This window comes from Oncorhynchus mykiss, chromosome 5 (genome assembly GCF_057628025.1).
Source record: "Oncorhynchus mykiss isolate SJ-2025 chromosome 5, ASM5762802v1, whole genome shotgun sequence".
NCBI lineage: Eukaryota > Metazoa > Chordata > Actinopteri > Salmoniformes > Salmonidae > Oncorhynchus > Oncorhynchus mykiss.
The window spans coordinates 60,409,931-60,424,793 of NC_143026.1; the positions used below are offsets into that span (position 1 = coordinate 60,409,931).

Below are 14,863 nucleotides of genomic sequence, written 5' to 3' on the forward strand. Positions count from 1 at the left end.
AATGCCCACCCCAACTCACGCCCTGACCAAACCAAAATAGAGACATAAAAAGGATCTCTAAGGTCAGGGCGTGACAGCTACTCAGGCGAGAGAAAAAAACTCACCCAAATGTATAGCCCCATTGGAAAATATAAATGGACTGTTTGAAAATGTGAAGACATTTAAAAAAAAATAAAAAATATATATATATTTTTTGGTTTAAATGTGATTTATGTTTTTATTTGGCGTACCCCCGACGGCATTGTGCGTACCCCCAGTTTGGGAATACCTGGTCTAGGCTATAGATTTTATTTTTGGTCTTCAATGTTTTTTAAAACGTCTGTCATGGTAGGGTTTTTGCTTTTGTTTCACTTTAAAAGTTCACTCTTTGATATGCCTTGAGATTATGTACTTGATTTATCAGGACTTTATCAAAGCAATCCAATGTCTCCATTTTAGGTGTTTGGAACTTGTACATTGTGAAAATTAAGAAGTATACAGAGCACTATGTGCATTGTTAAAGGAAAGAACTGTACAAAGTGAAGAAGTGTACTAAGTTCTCACCAACATGTGTTTGTGCTAGAAAATACTGGTAGGCACTCTGCTAATAAACCTACCTGTAGTATTGTAAGTCTTTATCCCTGAAAGTCTGTGTGGTGTTTAGCAGGTGTCCTCCATGAAACCTGTAGAGATTAAGACCCAATGCTCAGGCACTCGCATGGACCCCAAGATCTCCTCCGGGGAATCCCCCCTTCTTGGCCTTTATCAACAATAGTCACCTGTGGGTGGTCAGCATTGAGACCGGGGAGGAGAGGAGACTCACCTACTGCCATAAAGGTTGGTGTAACAGTATTGCTTCCATCCCTCTCCTCACCCCTACCTGTGCTTGAACCAGGGACCCATCTGCACACATCAACAATTGCCTCCCGCGAAGCATCGAGCAGGCGGATGAGTCAGAGGTGGAGATAATTAATGTTCCCTCCCCAGCCCTGGAGGAGCGCAAGGCGGACGTTTACAGGTACCCCCGCACAGGTCTGCTCTCTCACCCCTATCTCAAATGGCCTTGTTTTTTGGTACTGATTCATAATTTTTTCTTGAACTGTATTAGTTACACTCTACATTTTCATGTGGGGGGGATATTGTGGCTAGGCAGAGTTGTACCTTGTGTCGTCCTGCTCTCAATTTTCCTTCTTAGGGAGTAAGAATCCTCAAATTACCCTCAAATTACCCTCAAAACGGCAGAAATCCAAACCAACCATCTTGGCAGAGTAAACGCATCTTTATAAGTTGTCATGGTTTTGAACTGTGTTCGTATGTTTGTCTATTCATATTCTGTATGTCTACCTGTGTATTCTGTATGTCTACCTGTGTATTCTGTATGTCGCTTTCTGTTTATATATTTTTGGTCTATGTATTCTGTATGTCCCTCAATGCCGATCTGCCTGTGTATTTTCATGAGTCCTTGTTATTCACCAGATTGTGAGCACCCAGGACAAGGAGCTGGTCCTGCCGTTCACCACCCTGTTCCCCGGGGTCGAGTACATTGCCCGCGCCGGCTGGACAATGGACAAGACGGCAAATAGTTAGTTCTAAAGACTGGAACAGACACAACTAACCAAACCTATCTATGCCATGGAACAGATTGTATCTGTAATGTAAAGGTGTAATTATTCCTATACATAAACCATTGAGTAAAGTGCTTGTAAAGATTAAAAAGGCGCCAAGCCTTGTGGTGTCATCTGCTAGATTTTTGTTTATTTATTGTAGCTTTATTTAACCATGTGAGTTATTAAGGAATGCATATTTACAATGTTAGCCTGATCATGTGACTTAGGCCAGCACCACCTGGAGTTCCATTCCAATCCACACTCACCAGCAATCTGGACTAGTCCTCACACAATTGTGCTACCCGCAGGGCTGAAATGGCAAGTTACCCACTCCTGGTGGGCGACAGTTGTCTTGAGGTCTGTGCCAAGGCAAATGACACCGCAACCAGAAACCAACAGCCAATCAAGCTCCTCTCCTCTTCATGTTTTATTCCATCATGTGTGGGTCGGTTATCTGTTGAACCGCACCCATTTCTTCTCTCCATAAGGGTAGCCTATGTCACAGAGCATGATCAATAAGCTAAGTCGACTTACTTTGATTTAAAAAAAATTGAAAGTTAAAAGATTAAAAGTAGCTCTTTCAATTTCAAGACAATCTTTCTCTACGAACTAGGAAATATAGAATTGTTTGAGGATATTTAGAAACGTTAGCCAGCTAATTATTTGATACGGACTTGTAACATATCTCATTGCTCCTCTGTCCAGTGCATGGGCAGTGCTGCTGTACAGGAGTCAGCAGAGGCTCCAGCTGGTCCTGCTGCCCCCGGGCCTATTCATCCCTGTAACTCAGGACCAGACCCACAGGGAGGAGAGTGTGGAGGCTGTGCTTGAGGGGGTCCACCCCTTCATCATCTGTGAGGAGATCACTGACATCTGGATCAATGTGAGTTAAAGTAACTCCGGCTTTGGCTCCAAGGCCTAGATTCTGACTTGAGATCTGAGCATGTAAAATAAATCATCCTGACTGCTTCCAGTGCCCTGATTAGCACAAAGTTGTAGTTACTTGCCTGTATCGGAAATGGCTGTTACTTGTAGTTTTTTGTTGGTTAGTTTGTTGTCACATGAATGTTAAGTTACCTACCTCTCTTCCAGTTATACGTGCTGAAATGAAACGCTTTTGTTGTCTTGAACTTTGAAACCAATGAAGGCTCTTTCTTTAAGGGCTCATATTATGTTGGTTCTTTCTTTGTTTCAGGTCTATGACATCTTTTATCTTTTTGTTCAAACAAGCTATGAGGAGATCACCTTCCTCAGGGTGAATGAGTCCAAAACTGGCTTCTGCCATTTGTACAAGGTCACCACACTGTTACAACAGGGCTGTGACCAGTGGGCCAGAGACTACACTCAGACAACAGGCAGGAGACTACACTGTTGTTAGATTTTCTTTCTGGATTCTATTTCTGGCTTAATGGTAAAGATGTGAATAAGGATGCACCTTCCAAAATCTTTATTTTAATAATGGGTAGGTCAACTCATTTAATCTACTCGTTGTTCCCTGCAGATTACTTTAAGTGCCCGATTTAAGGAGGCGGTTATGTTCACTTCTCTACCGGCTTTTCACCCTCACCACAAAAACATGAATGTATCAATGCACAAGATGTTAACATGAATAAGCACACACTTACCTCACAAATTGAGACGTCGGAATGCCGCTGCAAATTCAATGTTGCTTCTTCATCGTTTTTGAATGAGCCACTCCAAGGGCAGCTACATATATAACATCAACAGTATCTGCTGTGGCTATTGTGCCCTAAGGGCAAACAAGATCAATAGTATCTGCCCTTACTATACTGACTTCCTAAGAACAACAACATAAATACTATCTGCCCCTTCTGCTCTAGTAACTGCCCCATGTGCAGCACCATGAACAGTGATATGCATTTGACATCATATTGATGTTGTTTTCTTCTCAGGGTGCCAAGGAGATTACATTCTATCAGAGACTTTTAATTTCTCAGGGAAGTCGAGGTTCCCGCTATACGGCATGTTGTGTAAACCACACAACTTGGTATCTGGCAGAGACCACCCCACCATCCCATTTGTGTGTTGAGGGCCCCAGGTTTGTTCAATTAAAATGTTATTATCCTGTAATGTAGTCTGTTTGTGATAGTTGGGATTTTATATATTTTATTTGATTATTGAACCTTTATTTAACTAGGCAAGCCAGTTAAGAACAAATTGTTATTTACAATGACGGCCTACCCCGGCCAAACCCTAACTCGGACGATGCTGGGACAATTGTGCGCCGCCCTATGGGACTCCCAATCACTGCCGGTTGTGATACAGCCTGGAATCGAGTATAGAACAAGAAGGTCCGCACAACGTTAAAGCTCCCAGTTCACCGCTTTATTGACAACGTTTCCATCCGAAACGAATCTTCGTCGGGTCAAACACACCGAGTGTTCACATCCCAAAATAAACACATTTCACCTCACATGACCATTGCGGACATGACGCATGGTGGGTGCAACAAACGTTTGTGTATCTCTAATAATTAAATAACAATGAGATGGGTGCATGTAATGGTTCCAGGAAATAATATGTATTTACAAAATGACCAATTGGGTAACATGGACGGCAAGACAAATCAAAGTAATTCTAGCCAGGGTCTATAGTCGTGTCGCCTCTAGCACTGAGATGCAGTGCCTTAGACCACTGCGCCACTCGGCAACCCCAAAATGTATAAAAATAAAGATCATGTTAAAGGTTTTCTTATGTATGTTTTTAATGTTGAGCGGGTGTTTTTGTTTGTGCTCCAGGTGCAGTTAGTAAATAACTCGCACAAAGGAGTGAAGTACTTGAGGCTGAACACGCTAGCGCCACTATGCTACTCCGTCGTTGTCATCGATGGAAGAGGGCTCAAGTTCGAGGCTCTGAAAAACAAAATGGTAGCACAGTTTAATATCTCTAATGACATCATTGTTGTAGGTATTGACAAAATATGTGATTTCTGTATTGCCAGTTTATCAATCTGTATTAGCAGGGTTGTGTTCAGGAAGGCACAATGTGGCAACATCAAAAAGGACGTTCTTATTTGACAAGCCCAGATAGTACGTTCCCATTTCACTGCATTTCAACAAAGTTTTCTCCTATTTCGTGCCCTCTGAACAAGACCCAGTCCATGCGAGTCTTAACATTCCTTTCCCACTTTCTGTGGGTCTCAGGGCCAGGTGGAGGGGCTGCAGTACTTGGCCGACAAGTACAAGTTTGTTGACCTAAGTCGCGTGGCTATCCACGGCTGGTCCGACGGCGGCTTCCTCTCCCTCATGGGCCTTGTCTACAGGCCCAACATCTTCAAGGTGAGGTGAAAGTTCAAAGTCTCCACTGAAGAACTTTAGGGGACTATTCTTTGGACTAGGTAGGTCACAATTTCACATCACATGCATTCTGTGTAAAAAAGAAGAATATTGTGATGGCAGGCTGTGCAGTTCTATAACCTCGTACCATGAAAGGGTAGTAATGTGGCCCAGCCCTGGTAAAAATCAACAAGCCCAAAATATTGACTCTAAAACTGAATTTAACACTACAAGGTCTTGACTGGTTGTAGCTATGATTACTCCTCACTCTTAACCAGTTAACATTGTAGACTCACAATCTCAAGTGATTTAAGCCTGCTTGACTTGAGCTGTCCTCCAGGTGGCCATAGAGGGCGCCCCTGTGACTGTGTGGATGGCTTACACAGAGCGCTACATAGACCTGCCTGAGAACAACCAGCAGGGCTGCGAGACCGGCTCGGTCGACCCTGCCCATAGACAATCTGCCCAGCGAGTGAGTCATTACGTTTCATTACAATGGACTATCGATCTCAGGGTGCTTAACAGGCAGTAAGTAAAAGCAGCATTAAGCACTCTCCAAAGTGCAGCTGTGCAGCACTGTCCTGCAGCACTGTCCTGCAGCACTGTTCATCCCTTGTGTTGGTATAGTCCTGATGGGATAGACTTGCATGGAATGCATTTCAATTAGCTTAGTCCTAGATTTGTTTGTGCTGTAGAGCCCACTCTTATGACAATAACCATAGGAGTTGGCTATACTGCATTAACAGATCAAGGATCAGGCTAATTTTCGATTCGAGTGGAAATACTTTTTCTTTAATATTTTGTTTTCCTACCCAGGCCTAACCGGTTACTTATTTTACACGGATTCCTTGATGAGACTGTGCACTTTTCCCACACCAACTTCCTGGGTTCTCAACTGATCCGCTGGGAAGCCTTATCTGCTACAGGTGGGAGGGTATTGGGTTTAGTTGTTCACATGTACAAGCCCATGTACACTACACACATTATAGTGTTTATTGCGTGTGAGGCTTGCCTTCAGGGTAGAAAATGAAGAGCGATTGATAAGAGAATTGAGTATGTGCGGTGGAACCGTTTCCCAGGCTTTAGCTGAAATGTTGGCGAAAACAGACACACTATGAAGAAGAAACGAGTATGACTCATTTATTTTTCAAAGGAATCTTTTCATAGCATATAAACATCATCTTTGAAATGAGGAAGGTCGATGCATCCTTGCCGGGGCTTTCTCTTTCCTCCATATCTGATCCTTTGTCTCTATCTCTTCAGATCTACCCCGACGAGAGACACAGCATCCGCTGCCCAAAGTCTGGAGAGCACTATGAGATTATGCTGCTGCACTTCCTCCAGCAGTACCTCTGATGAGGGCTGCAGTTGAACGGAAAGAGCCCACCTCTCCTCCCCCCATTGCCCAATGTCACCATTCCCCTCCACATACACACACTTTGTGCCCCATTAGCACCCCCCCCCCCCCACCCCGCCCAGGCCGAGAGCAGAAATGTGTCGCCTATCAGTTTTTAACTGGACAATGGCTGTAAAGAAAGAGAAGAGTGAAAAAAAAGAACAAGCGGAGCATTTTGAGAAACAGGCTTTCAGCATCTAGGAGTGATTTGGTGTTTTATTTGGGATTTTTGTGCCACACCCTGTTAGCAAAACTCCACCCCATGAACTCTCACTACCAAAACTCCTCCTCAGGAACTCTCACTACCAAAACTCCTCCTCGGGAACTCTCACTACCAAAACTCCTCCTCGGGAACTCTCACTACCAAAACTCCTCCTCGGGAACTCTCACTACCAAAACTCCTCCTCGGGAACTCTCACTACCAAAACTCCTCCTCGGGAACTCTCACTACCAAAACTCCTCCTCGGGAACTCTCACTACCAAAACTCCTCCTCGGGAACTCTCACTACCAAAACTCCTCCTCGGGAACTCTCACTACCAAAACTCCTCCTCGGGAACTCTCACTACCAAAACTCCTCCTCGGGAACTCTCACTACCAAAACTCCTCCTCGGGAACTCTCACTACCAAAACTCCTCCTCGGGAACTCTCACTACCAAAACTCCTCCTCGGGAACTCTCACTACCAAAACTCCTCCTCGGGAACTCTCACTACCAAAACTCCTCCTCGGGAACTCTCACTACCAAAACTCCTCCTCGGGAACTCTCACTACCAAAACTCCTCCTCGGGAACTCTCACTACCAAAACTCCTCCTCGGGAACTCTCACTACCAAAACTCCTCCTCGGGAACTCTCACTACCAAAACTCCTCCTCGGGAACTCTCACTACCAAAACTCCTCCTCGGGAACTCTCACTACCAAAACTCCTCCTCGGGAACTCTCACTACCAAAACTCCTCCTCGGGAACTCTCACTACCAAAACTCCTCCTCGGGAACTCTCACTACCAAAACTCCTCCTCGGGAACTCTCACTACCAAAACTCCTCCTCAGGAACTCTCAATACCAAATGTGTCTTTGTTTCTTCTCCCGTCAGTGGCTTAAGACTGCACCTGGTGATGACACACAAGCATTGCTAACACATACACGTATGCACTTATCCCCATTTTTGTTCTTCTTGTTTTTCTGGTTTGTTTTTTTGTTTGTTAATACTTTAGACTATGCTGTCTTGCGTCATGGTGGATTACACGGTTTTGTGTGGTGAGCAAAATAGCCTGGCCACTGCGGCGTGAAACCACGCACTACTACCTACAACTGTTTATTTATGAATAGTGTCAATGTAGCAACTCATGCTTCTTTAGCTTTGAAACCTTTCACTGGCACCCCGTCGGTACCCCGTTCACAAAAATGGATAGCTCCTACAGACAGTGAGTCACGTGGCCGTGGCTTGCTATTTAAAGTAGGCAGACGGGCATTCAGTTACCGTTCGATTGAACATTAGAATGGGAAAAAACAGTGACCTAAACGACTTTGAGCGTGGTATGATGGTCAGTGCCAGGCACGCCATCTCAGAAACGGCCTCCCTCCTGGGCTTTCGCGCACGACCGTGTCTAGGGTTTACAGAGAATGGTGCGACAAACAGAAATGATCCAGTCAGCGGCAGTCCTGGGGCGAAAACAGCTCGTCGATGAGAGGTTGAAGGAGAATGAGAGGTTGAAGAAAAATTGTGCAAGATAACAGGCGAGCCACAAACAGACAAATAATGGCTCAGTACAACAGTGGAACGCACGACTCGTCGATCCTTGTCACGGATGAGCTATTGCAGCAGACGACACACTGGGTTCCACTCCTATCAGCTAAAAACAAGGAAAAAACGACTCCATTGGGAATGCGATCACCAACACTGGAGAATTGAGTGGAAAAGCATTGCCTGGTCCGATGAATCTCGGTTCTTGTTGCGTCAAGCTGATGGCAGACTTAGGATTTGGTGAAAGCATGATCGACCCATCCTACCTTGTGTCGATGGTACAGGCTGGTGGCTGTGGTGTACTGCTGTCCAATCTGCAGCAACTGTGTGATGCCATCGTGTCAGCACCCAATTTGTAGAATCCACACCCCGAAGAATTCAGGCTGTTCTGGATGCTAAGGAGAGTCCGACTCGGTACTAGATGGGTGTACCTAATAAACTGTCCGGTGAGTGTAGTTGTGTATTATCAGTTATTTCACTAGGGGGAGCTGTATGTTTGTTTATGATACTGTATCATGCCCTTCTCAGTGCAACCACAGAGTACAACTATATGAACCTGCAGCATCCAGACAAAATAAGTCACAATCGATTTTCTAAGAACTTTCTAAGGCCCAATTTCCCCCAAACAATCAACCATTTCAAATACAACTCGCAATGATATTTTATTTAAGATATTTAGTTTGTGTTATACATTCAAAGCATATATTACTATTGAAGGTATAGATGACGATATGACATTCAGTAACTCACATTTTTACCACAGACTAAATATAAAAAAATTGCACAACAGTTGGACCCTTTCAAAGGGTGTAAGTGCTATAATGCATCAGTCAGTTTGACTGAAAAAGTACCACTAAAACAGTGAAATATGACATTGATCCTTAGTGAAAGGGATGTTCCTGCAGGATCGCCACACAAAAGGCAAATGTTATTATGAATAACAACATGTGTGATAATTCTGCTAACAAATTGGCAAATGAAGTTCTGAATTTGACCTCACAACCTCAATAAAGTTTGTACAATATTGTACAAAAAAGTTGAATATTCTTATACTGAAGGTCTAATGAACCTTGATCCACCTATGACTTGACCACCAGGCAATTTGACAGCATCTTTGGTTGTACAGTTGTATGATCTTAATTTGATCACTTTGTTTTTTGCAAAAAAATAGTTTGTTTCAAAGACAAATAATCCAAACTAGATATATAAGGTAGTTACAACATTTCTAGCAGAGTAATAATAACTATTGTTACTGTTTTTCAATTGCAGGTGTTTAAGGTAAAGATGATATCACGTGCCAGAAGTCTTTCATCATGCACAGCTGGAGTGCTGTACAACTAGTTAGGTCCGATGGCTAAACCCATAATAACAGGTTTTGAAGTGTATTCGCATTTACCCTTGGCCATAATGGCCGTAGGATGGAGTAGATTAGGATTTTTGATTAATGTACAAAAACAGGGTGATCAAATTAAGATCGTACAACCAAAGATGCTGTCAAATTGCCTGCTGCCATTCACTGACATATTGGATTTTTAAGCATAATAGGCCATTGCCATGAGCAACTACATAAATCTATATTTCAATATGTTTAAAACCTTGTCATTACAGTATTTCAAGTCAAATGTTTAGTCAAAAGTGCCATTGATGGAACAGAACACCATAAAACTATAGATTGGAACAAATAAACATCCTCACATTTTTTACATACTAGGCTTATCAAAACAAACCCATAAGTGTCTAGTGCGTGTCAAAAGCTGTCACCAAAATACCACAATTGTCTGAGCTTGAATTTCATCTTATTTCTCGCACTGCCACTGCTTGTACCACCAGTTTCCAGCTGTGCTAACATAATTGCAAAAGGGTTTGCTAATGATCAATTATCCTTTTAAAATGATCAACTTGGATTAGCTAACACCACGTGCCATTGGAACACAGGAGTGATGGTTGCTGATAATGGGCCTCTGTACGCCTACAGTATGTAGATATTCCATTAAAGGTCTGCCGTTTCCAGCTACAATAGTCATTTGCAACATTAACAATGTCTACACTGTATTTGTGTTCAATTTTATGTTATTCTAATGGACAAAAAATGTTTAAAAAAAAAGATATTTCTAAGTGACCCTGAACTTTTGAACGGTAGTGTACATTAACATTGTTTGTTTTGGTTTTAAGGGATCATTCACTATCTTAAAAACAAAAAGTTGCACAAGTTGTTATGCAGCTGAAGAATAGAAGACTGTAGATATACCATTACTATATACACACCATTCCATGAAACATATGTTTACACTTGATGTCACGGTCGTCCTCCTCTTCTTCTGAAGAGGAGAGTTGAAAAGGATCAGAGGACCAATATGCGGCGTGGTAAGTGTCCATGGTAGATCTTTAATAAAGAAAGACTGAACACTATACAAACGAGTAACAAAAACAATAAACCAAATCCGACGCTACAAAATGAGACCTGTGCTGAAACAAGCCACTAACATAGACAATCACCCACAAACAAACAGTGCAACCCAGGCTACCTAAGTATGATTCTCAATCAGAGACAACTAATGACACCTGCCTCTGATTGAGAACCATACTAGGCAGAAACATAGAAATGCCCCAAAACATAGAAAAACAAACATAGACTACCCACCCAACTCACGCCCTGACCATACTAACTAAATACAAAACAAAGGAAATAAAGGTCAGAACATGACACTTGATTACTTCATGGAGTGTTGTGGGAGAATTGGGATTTCTGCTAGAACCATACAGCTGTTATTTTCAATGCAGGGGCTAAAAGTCTATTCGCCTCCATCATATTAACCCTTTACCCAGATTCCAAATGTATAGCATCTGTATTCTGCATGTTTTTTCGTTGCTTTCCATAGGCCTTACATCAACTGTATCGTGGATGATCTACTCTAGTCTTTTCCATGTAGAGTCCATTTTGTGACCTGACCAAATGTCACAAAAATGTCATGAGCCATGAGATACATGGACTTCCACAAGTCAATAAACACCCCAAATAAAATGTAGATGTGATAGGAAATGCCTCATACCTCAATAATGGATTCAACTGGAATTGTCATACTTCTAAAAGACACGCATCATGAGAGTAATCTCTGCTGGAACAAACGTTGCTTTCATCTTGGCTATACACATGTTTTCAAGTCTTGCTCAGTTAATCAAATAGATCATTTTCCCATGATGTTGCAACTGTTGGATTTCTGTGGGATGACATGCAAATACTTTCCTAGTTTCTGCTCTATTTCAGTCACTTTAACCCATTCACCAATTACCTCCAGTGCATTCAACTTTAGTTCACAGCGGCACAGTCCAGACATCTATTCTCTAGGTAAAGTTAATTGATTTATGGTCCTTCCCCACTACTCATTGTCTGGTTGGCCAAGCGATGTGCATGCAACTGTCATTTTACTTTTCATTAATCTTTTCCCCAATTATAATGAACATAAATATAAACCAACATGTAAAGGGTTGGATGCATGTTTCGTGGGATGAAATAAAAGATCCCAGAAATATTCCATATGTACAAAAAGATTATTTCTCAAAAATGTTGTGAACAAATTTGTTCACATCCCTGTCAGTGAGCATTTCTCCTTTGTCAAGAAAATCCATCCACTTGCTCATTTCTCTACCATAAGCCACCTCCAATGTCATTTTAGAGAATTTGGCAATACGTCCCACCAGCCTCACAACCTCAGACTACGTGTAACCATGCCAGCCCAGGACCTCCACATCCGTCTTCTTCACCTGCGGGATCGTCTGAGACCAGCCACCTGGACAGCTTATGTAATTGTGGGTTTGCACAATCGAAGAATCTCTGCACAAACTGTCAAAAACAGTTTTGGTGCCCTGGCTACCACACTGTGAATCGCTTGCAGCAAACCCGTGCACATTACATGCTCTTATCCAGAGCAATTAGGGTTAAGTACCTTGCTCAAGGGCACATCAACAGATTTTTCACTTAGTCGGCTCAGTGATTCAAACCAGCAACGTTTCAGTTACTGGCCCAACGCTCTTAACCGCTAGGCTACCTGCCAAACACAGGCACAGATACTGTGTGTGACGGTGTGAGAGCGAAGTCTTGCATCTCAATATCTGCTGCTCGTTGCAATGTAATTTCACTGAGCCGAAATGAAAAAGTATTTGTACAAATTTAAGGGGTCTATTTGTGATATTTATTTTTCTACTTTTCAATATAATCAAATAATACATTTACATTGACATCTAGCATAATGAAATGCATTTTAGAGCACATGATGAGGTTTCAAATGTCATCAAGATTAAGTTCTTGCCACATATAGATCAAGAGTTATGATGTCTTGCAATGCTCCTGAGGGCCAACATGTAATTAATGTGCCAACTTTGATGAATTATTTCTCAAATATGCTTTTAGATACAGAGTATATTGTTGACATTTGTATCAACAATCCTTCCTCCAAAGGAACATTCTATGGATAATATTTTGTGACAATCCAAAAAATGATGGTCATTTTTTGTTCTAGTTTTTTGAGGAATCGCCCTATCCGCCATGGTCATTTCAACCGGGGGTCACCCTCTGACCTGGAGAAAAAGCCAAAACACTCATACTGGCCTCGTTTTCTGGCATCCTCCACTCCATCACAGAGGTTGATGGACTAAGATCTGGGAGATAAGTATTGTGTAAGTATTTTTGCACTGGAAACATTTTGTATTTCACTCAGAACATAGATATACTGTGCATATGTAAGAATATACAGTTATGGACTTCTAATATCTATCGCTCATAATGTAACTTTCAAGCGCAACTAAATGAAATTGCTTGACAGAAGGAACCCTGGAAATAAAAAACCTTGGGACACTAGTCAGAGTGGCCTTTGACACCTAACCTACATGAATTTGATTACTCAACTGACAGACATACAATAACGAACTGTGAATAAACATGGAAAGGACATTTTAAAATGAGATGAGGGAAACTGTAGATGGTGTAGTAGCCATTCTCTGACGGCTCCTCATGCTCTGCCAGTGGTTGTTGATGTTACATTGTGTCAGTGTCATGTTGCCAATTTATTTTTGATGGTACTGGGTGTATAGACTGTCGGTGTTGGGCCAAGGAAGTGCGGTAACAGTCCAATGGGTAACAGTTACCCACTGGACCCATAACAAGGAAGGGACACACTAACCTAGAATTGGAACAATAAAAACATCTCTCCCTCCTCTTCCTCCTCAGGATGTTGACACAACAGGACATCCCCGGGGGATTTTGATCAGCTTAATTTGTTATATCATTATGAATCAATATTTGTTTGACCCAGCCCCACTTCCTGTCTTTTATAGTACGGCTAATGAACCATCGCTGATTAACTTTACAGGTCACTCGATCACTTCTCACATGCAGAAAACAATGCTGTCTTTCAACTGAAAAAACAACAACAACCATTAGGACACTTTGAAAGATTCAGTGCACTGGTCAGCATACACAGCTAGAGGAAAATCTATATGGCTCAACATAATCACTCAACAATAATGTTCAACATACTTAATAGCAACAGTGAGGATGGGCATTTAACCTATCTCCCTTAAGTGTCACTCGCTCTATTTACCCCCAATAAATCACAGAGAAAGAGTTCTGTGTGCTCACCCTAGTATCCCCTTTCTCCCACTTTTAGCCCTGGCCTCAGCCTTGCAAGCCTTTTGGCAAACTCCAAGCGGGCAAGCATATTTTGGCCCCTTCAGATTATTTCCGCTGTACAAACCCTGATAGATAATAGCGGTCATGTTTAAGATCGACAAATCACTTTGCATCCTAAAATAACTATTATTTGTCGATCAGTGAATGTCTCTCTTACTTAAAAGACGCATTCTGCTGATTCATCAAAGCAAAGCTGGTTTCAATCAATGTGCATGACAGACCACGGAAGCCATTACAAAACTTTGCTCAGCTATGTGTGACAGTTATGGTCAGCTATATGTGTGGTTAGACAAGGAGAGTTCCCTCCTTCATGTGCTTGTAAAATGTAACATTTTCTTCAGTGACCAGATTTATCTTAACTCTACCCTTGTAAGAGGTTTTACTGGTCAGTCAGTAGTGCCGTTGTCAAATCTAACTGAGAAATACAGCAACTGTAATGAAATAGGGCCCTCCACTGTTTGGCAATATGGTTGCAGCTAGGTCAACAGGGGATATTGTGTTGACATGATGAGTGAAGGAATTGAAGTTTACCCTCCTCCCACTGTGCAAAACTTAGACTTGGTTCATTCTTTATAGATTATAGTTTAGCGTACATTTCTTTGAACAAATACTGGCAGACTGCAATTTTATCTGAAAATTCCCCGTTCTCAATTAGTTTTTAAAAGACTAACAGCTGTCTGGAAAACATAACATCTGTCGTTCTTGTTTGTGAAACTGCTATTCAGCAGAATGGAACAGCTACAAGCTCAAGAAGGATGCTCATAAAAAAAGCTGTTGTTTCCCATGTCCCGCTGGCTGCTGCTGTAAACAAAAATAACACACTCACATACACACACCCCAGTAAGCAAAATTATGTTGAAGAAACGTCTTTTAGACGTATTTTCCAGACGTTGACATCACGTGCATTCGGGTGCTGAATGAAAGGTTAGAAGATATATTTTTAGAACGTTGAAAAGACGTGTTATACGGATGTCAAAAATATATATTTTACGGATGTTGAAAATATGATACAGCATTATTCTAAAATGGATTAAATAAAACCTTTTCCTCATCAATCTACACACAATACCCCATAATGACAAAGTGAAAGCAGGTTCTTAGAAATGTTTGCAAATGTATATATAAAAAAACAAACAGAAATACCTTATTTACATAAGT

The 14,863-nt window shown here is 41.9% G+C and overlaps 1 pseudogene across 1 annotated transcript; it reads left to right on the forward strand.

Annotated features, from left to right (window-relative positions):
* The first annotated feature begins 655 nt into the window (after positions 1-655).
* LOC110522979 (dipeptidyl peptidase 9-like) lies at positions 656-10,053 on the forward strand (annotated as a pseudogene). Its single transcript, XR_016496449.1, has 12 exons — positions 656-1,011; positions 1,183-1,247; positions 1,456-1,565; positions 2,292-2,469; positions 2,782-2,941; positions 3,088-3,168; positions 3,478-3,645; positions 4,346-4,474; positions 4,751-4,885; positions 5,223-5,354; positions 5,699-5,808; positions 6,146-10,053. The product of XR_016496449.1 is annotated as a dipeptidyl peptidase 9-like (transcript).
* Positions 10,054-14,863: the final 4,810 nt, after the last annotated feature.